Below are 7,700 nucleotides of genomic sequence, written 5' to 3' on the forward strand. Positions count from 1 at the left end.
AGAAGGTGGCATGGTGAGGTCATCTGAGAAGCAGAAATGGGTATTAAGTAGCAATCTCTGTAAAGAGATCAGAGAACCAGAAGCCAGAAGTACACAGCATTGTTCCTTCTTTTATAACCTGATTTAAGCAATGGAATAGAGTTCAAGAGTCACACACAAAAAAGGAAACCAGTTCTGCCATCTGGGGTTCACTTCCTCATTAAAAATTAATGCACAGGAATGAAGAGACAAGCAGGATGGAGTCTTCCGGATCCTTCTGCTCACATATCTCTGGTTCTTCCCCTTATAATTCAGGGTCTTAATGAAATCTCTATACCTTTTTTTTTTTTTTTTTTTTTTCGGGGGAGAGTTTAGCACTGATGGAAAAGGTCAGTGTGACATCTTCAAAAAATTTTCGCCCTCTACTTTTTATCCACTAATAGACACAGCTTGGATCTTTCCCTACGCTGGACCACCTGAATCATCTGACTTGGGACATGAGCCATCCAGAGGTCTAGAAAGGAAACACATATTCAAACTAAATCAATCCAACTTTAAGAAGGCCTTTAGTCAACCCCAATTTAAATAAGTGTTTAAATCATCAGGAGAGATTAAATAGACATTAAGGACCAGTGTAACTGGTTGCACTGCCCCCTGAGGACATGTTTCCACTGCTCCAGGTGTAGGATTCCTGTTTCAATAGCACCAAGTAGAAAGTATTTGGGAAACACACACCACAGATTTAGAGGGGACAGGGGTCAGGGCCCTCAAGGGTTGAAGGTGGAGACAGATTCCAGACACACAGTCATCTGCTGAGGGGCAACAGGGCTGGGATGGCAATGACACTAGTGCTCCTGTGTTTCTGTATCTCTTCCTTCATATGCCCATTTAACTGTCATGTTTTAACACACAATGGAATCTAATTTATGTTTCCTCTATGAAGAAGGAAGGCTTTCAACACCTAGTTATTCACAATACATTGGGTGCTCATGTTACTGCGACATATTTTTACACAAAGTAGTGTGTGTGTTGTATGAAGCAATTACTCTTTAAAGCAGACTGGGATCCAAGGCTCTTTTTTACTATTCACAAAACTATGCTCTGTGCCATGAACCAAGCAAATATTTCTACAGCAGGTTTGTGAATACAGGCTCACTCAAATGAAAGGTGTGGAATCTTTCCTGTTACATTCTGCAATGTTTTGTTCTTTCCCAGTATTTCCCTCAGCTGTGCAGTGGCTACTGCACATCAGACCTGTCACACACCTGTGCAGGGCACCTCATATCTGAGGAAGGCAGGCTCTGTGATCCTGCTGAAATTGCCAGGCATTTTTGCGAGATCTGCTCTAAAGTTAGAGTTTTTAGAAGTCTATCCAGGTGACTCAAGAAGACACAAACTGTTATTGTCCTGAAGGGTATGTCTGCACTCTGCTGCACCCAGAGCCAAAGCTGAGCAATGCACCAGTAGGTATTCCATATCAGAATGCCCATCACAGGCTCAGACTCAGGCATGGTGAGTGGGCTGTGATCTCTAATTTCTGTGACATGATTATTTCCCTGTCTCCCAGAAAATATGAAATAGGTGAAAGGATTGTGATGATAGTAATGATTTGCTGTCATGGCTACTGCTGTTGCCTCCTCCATCACCACCATCTTCATCTCCATCACTCCAACATCATCACCATCATCACCTCCACAACGACGACTACCACTCCATCACCATCACTATTACCAACATCAACTATATCATTCCCACTGCCTCCACCTCCATCATCACCATCACCAGCTCCATCATTATCACCATCACTACCACTACCACCACCCCATTTCCATTACTGTCACTATCATCACCACCTCCTCAATACCAACACCACCTTCTGCTCCATCACCACCCAGGGGCTTCACCATCACCACCACTACCACCATCATTCTGTCACCTTCACTTGGCAAGTATCTTGAATGTGAAAGGCAGACAAGTCTCTTCATCTCCATTAAAGCTATGTTTTTCTGTGGTGAAGTGTAATTATATATATATATATATAAAGTTTTTTATTGTCCATATCAGAACTTGAATCAAGTGTCTCTTTGATTAACCACTAAGCCATATCCCTGACCCTTTTAAATTTTTTTCTTTGTTTTGAGATATGGTCTTGCAAAGTTGCTTAGAGCCTACATCAAGAAGCCTGGCTTTAAACTTGCAATCTTCCTGCCTTAGCCTCCTGAGATTCTGGATTACAAGTGTGCACAACTGGGCTCAGCTTATATTCTGAAATTTTACTGCTGCTCTCCAGTTAACCAGTCCCAACCCTGGTAGATATCCTGGGCTACTTGTCTCCAGTTACTTCAGCCACCTACAGTCCTATTGCTATGTCAGATCTATGTCTTTCTCTCAATTCCTAGCCTATTGTCTTAGTTTGGGTCTCATGACATCTCTGCCAAAGCAGGGGGGCTATCTTTAGTAATGAGCTCACTGTGGGAAATAAAAGGTACATATGGATGAATTTGGTTCAAATGGCAGCTCTGATGCTGTGCTGTCTCATAACTTCCTTGAGCCCAGGTGCTTGTTCTGTGAAGCTTCACAGGGATGCCTAGGACAACCTCTTGTTCCTAGGATTCACTGAGGTAGTGGCATACCTGTGCTTAGTGCAAATAGGTGCTCGACAGACAGAAATTTTTTTTTCTATCAATGCACATTTGATAATTGGACTAGTTCTGTGGGGGGCCCTGCCTCCTATCATTTATAGCCTTCAAATCCATTGCCACTCCACTATGAGAAAATGCTTCCCTGACACCTATTTCATACTGTGGATCCAGCTCCTTCCAACCTCTGAAGTCCTGCCTCCCACCACTAACACTGGGCTACTTCTTCCTGCCATGTGGGGCAGTTTGTAGTTCTTCAAACTCCCCATAAATAATGATACTCATGTTCCATTATGGAGAGATTCAAACCCATCAAAATAGAGCTGGAGCCACATCCACATAATAAAGAGCCCACTGGGTGAAGAATATGGACCTTGAACTGAAGGGAGAGCCACTACCACAGCCCAGCTCTGCAGCTGACTCCCTTCCTAGTAAAGCTTCACACCAGTCCTTCTTACATGGGAAAAGCAGGGGAAGCTGCCTGCTTTCCTGAGCAGAGAGGGAGGTGGTCTGAGCAGTTGTGGGAAGAGAGAAACAGAAATCCTGCAAACATTCTCTGATTCATTCCTAGAGGATATAGTCCCAGAAAGAGCTGAAGATATGACAAAGAACACCACAAGGGGGAAGAAAAGTGACATGGAACCCAGGAGCATCCAAAAATGTGTCAAAAATAAGAGAAGACACTAGAGTCCTTTGGGTATAGACAAAGGAGAGGGATGGCTGGGTCAGATGGTGGTTTCATTCCCAATTTTCTGAAAAATCTCCATACTGCTTTCCATACTGGCTGCACCAATTTGCAGTCCCACCAGCAGTGAATGAGTGTATCTTTTCCCCCACATCCCCACCAAAACTTATTGTTGTTTGTATGCATAATAGCTGCCATTCTTACCTGAGTATGAAATCTTAGAGTGGTTTAACTTGCATTTCTCTAATTGCTAGTAAGGATGAACATTTTTTTCACGTATTTTTTGATTGACATTCTGAGAAGTGTCTCTTTAGGTCCTTGGCCCATTTATTGATTGGGTTATTTGGGGATTTTCGGTGTTTAGATTTTGAGTTCTTTATATATCATTGTGATTAGTGCTCTATCTGATGTGTGAGGGGTAAACATTTGCTCCCAAGATATAAGCTCTCTATTCACCTCACAGATTGTCTGTTTTGCTGGGAAGAAACTTTTGTCCCTCTCCTCAGACTATGCCCGAATGACTTATAAATAGCATACTACAGGGACACAGCCACATTGATGTTTATAGCAGCACAACTTACAATAAATTAACTGTGGAACCAGCCTAGATGCCCTTCAATAAATGAATGGATTTAAAAAAATGTGGCATATATTCACAATGGAATATCACTCAGCAATAAAAGAGCATGTAAATGGATGGAGTTAGAGAAGATAATGTTAAGTGAAGTTAGACAATCCCATAAAACCAAATTACAAATGTTTTCTTTGATATAAGGAGGCTGATTCATAGTGGGATAGGGAGCCAGAGCATGGGAAGAATAGACAAACTATAGATACAGAAGAGGTGTTGAAGGAGAAGAAAGAGAATATGGGATAATTTATGATGGTGGAATGTGATGCTAATTACTATCCAAAGGACATGCATGAAGACATGATTGGTAGAAATATACTGTGTATATTTCTACCAATTCATATATATTTATACTGTGCTCTATATATGTAATAAGAATTGCAATACATTCTGTTGTCATACATAAATAAAAAAATTACATAAAAAGAAAATATTGAAATAATTTGTTACTTTTCCTATTGTACATATGTAATCTAAATGTTGTATGTGCAGTGCTATGAAACATCTTTCAAAAAATCTTGTTAATAAAGTTGTATGGAAAATTAAAAAAAAAAAAAAACACGCCAGAGTTCTGCTTACTGAACTCAGCCTACAGACATGCAGCCTGTTTGGGTTCAAACTCTTTTCATGCATAGGTGCATAGGTTGACACAAACAAGGACAGGATGGGATCCATACTATGATGATCTGAAATCTAAAATGCTCTGAAAGCCAGAAATTTTTTAATGCTGTCATGACAACCTAAGCTGAAAATTCCACACTTGACCTCAGGTGATAGATTACAGCCCAAACACAAGCTGACTGAAAATATTGTGTCAAGCTACATTCATGTTATGTGATCCAACTGTGCATGAAGCAGACAAACTACATGCTTAGACTTACATGTGTTGCATCATCTCTTATTATTATTTGCAAACATTCTAGAATCCAAAATCCAAAACACCTCTTATTTCAATCATTTTGGATAAGGGATACTCATATTGTCTGAAACATACAATGTAACATACCTGATCTGAAGAATACCATGGGGACTGCCCAGAGCATATTTCCACTAATTAAAAAACTCAGAAACAAATTCCTTGCTTTGGCAGTCACCATTCCTTCGGCTGGCCCACCTTCCCTTCCCCTTCCACATAGCTCCTTGCTCATCATCTGGCATGGACCTCATGTTCATCAGTGTTACTCTTGGCAACACCTCAGCTCCCAGACCCCTATTTCTCCCTCACTGGCAAAACCCCAGTCCAGCTGAGTCCCCCTCAGCACACAGATACACTGCCTGGCTCCTATGCAGGCCCCACCATGAAGCCCATGTGTGCTTCTGCAGTCTCATGATGGATGGATCCTAGACCAAGGCTCTCTTCTTCCCCTGAGGTAATTTCATGTCTAATAATAAAATTTAATAAGAAAATGACAGCAACCTGAAAAGAGGCAGGACCATGGGGGACCCAGACCTCTTAGAAATGAAAGTTTACATCTCCTGTGGTATGGCGCCCCATGGCCAAGGGTAGCTATGAGTTGTGAGATGAGGCAAGAATGGAGAGTGTAAGCACATGGCCACAGCCCCCAAACCAGCCACACAGTCCCTGCAGTAGGAAGGACATCTTCCTTGTCTACTGTGTGTGTGTACGCAGTATGAGTGCATGTGTCTGTGTGTGTATGCGTGTGTGTGTGTGCCTGCATGTGCACATGTGAACACATGTGTTTATGCATGTGGATAAGCAGATCGAGTGACAGAGCCATCAACACACCTGTCATTTCAGCTATCAACTGCCATTCCTGCATTCCTGCCCTCTTTAACCAAAACTACTCCCACAATTGCCACATTTGCTAAAAGAGCCCCCAACAAGCCCCCTCAATGTTTCACCCTCCTTGCTCCCACACTGCCATGAAGTTCACTTGAGACAGAGAGGGGTCTGGAAATCAGAGGCCCTCAGACCTTGGGCTCAGAGTCAGCTCACAATTCCACTGATGATTAGATTGCACCCAACTGGGAAATGAGCCATCAATCATAGGCTGTTTCTATGGCAACTGCTAACTAAAAGACTCAGAAACAATCAAGCATCAATTGGGAATTTCCCATAGCACCCAAGATGGCCTCTGTGATAACCATGTCTCCCACAGATGTAGACACTGCCTGAGGAACTTCCAGGAGCACAAATGCTCTTGCTATCTGGAGCCCAGCTCCAAATAATTCATTGCATGAAGCATGAAGTTTGAGGATTTAAAAAGCAAATCAATTTCCTTCCAGTTCCAGTTGGATTGGGAAGCTGAATGTCACATATATAGTTGGTCTTCCTTCAGAAATGGAGGCAGAGGAACCGGCATAGAGTCCTCATCCATCTTCAAGATAACAGGCTTCTAAGTTCCTTTCTAAATTGAAGTCACTGGTGGAAATAGACAGTCAAATTCTGGGTGATGGCTTGTTGCCCAGAGATAAGGGGAATTCACCCTGAGAAGACACCAGACTCAGGGATCATGGTTTGTGCCAATCCTCTGCAAGTCTGACTGACACCTGAGAGCACAGAAGATGCAGAACATGTTCCAGGAGCTTCACTTTGAGCCACCACATGGGTGGTCTGCCACTTGAGCAGGGCTACCTAAAGAGCTGCACTGTCCCTGACCAGCAAGTCCTCAAGTCCTAGAAAAAACATTCTACAGTTGTAGACTCCCCTCAACACTGTACCAGCTTTTCTTGTACATCCCAGCCTATTTTGATTTATTTGTCACCATGCATACGAGGGAAATGGCAAGACACAGGGTACCTGGTTTTTGTTTCTGCTCAGAGCATATTTAATGGGCTGATGCTTCCCCTCTGCCTCAGCTAGACAGCATCTCCCTTGTGAACTAGAGAAAGGGTGTGCTTGCTGGGTCTAGGACTGGACAGTAGAGAACAGACCTCCTCCTGATCTCAGAGAAGTGAGCAGCTTGCAACCCCCTGCAGGAGTCCCCTTTCCTGGACATAGTCCCAAGAGGGAGCTCATGATCAGAGCTAGTTGCCCAAGCATGACCAGCAGGACTGTAAACAATTTTAGGGGATGAAGTACAGTACAAAAAGTTTCCACATTTTTCCAGGAAATGGCTTAGAGTAGGCAGAGAGGGACAGTGGGAAAGGACAGCCAGAGGTGGGGTGGGAGAAGGTCAGGCAACTTGTGGGTAATTTGTAGTATGTTTCCATTTGCTGAACAGTTTTGTAGATAGTCTATCTCATCTGAACAAGGTGGAAAAAGTCAGGAATGTGGTTTGGAAGCAGATAATCCCAAATTGGGTCAGATGAAGCCTCTTGCTCTTAAGTGCATGCTGTGGAGATGAGTCAGTGTTGGGAAGCAGCCATAGAGTGTCACCATCCAGTGCTGTCAGAGTCGTTTCAGGCACTCATGAGTGTCCATTTTACAGCTTACAAGGACTGACGTGTGCATAATCTCATAATAACATCACACAAAAGCCAGAGAAACTTCTCACAACTTAAAAGACTGAGGCCCAAAGATGTTAACCAGTTTCTGACAATCCAAAAGCTCTGATTGCTGAGGCCTGCCAAGACTTCTCACTTTATTCCCAGGGAAGAGAATTTGAGGGCCAAAGAGGTGAGTCTAGAAGCAGAAGTGGGGGAAGCCAATCCCACTAAAAACAGGGAACAGAGGACACAGAGCCAGCTGGCCAGCACAGGTGCTTCTTGGGGACAAAAGGTCTCTTCTAGTGGCAGTGCTTTGTGCTCACATGGCAGCAGAGCACTTACCATCCAACACACCCCTGCCACCTTTCCTCTCTGG

Source organism: Marmota marmota, unplaced genomic scaffold (assembly GCF_001458135.2).
Source record: "Marmota marmota marmota unplaced genomic scaffold, marMar, whole genome shotgun sequence".
In the NCBI taxonomy this organism is placed as follows: domain Eukaryota; kingdom Metazoa; phylum Chordata; class Mammalia; order Rodentia; family Sciuridae; genus Marmota; species Marmota marmota.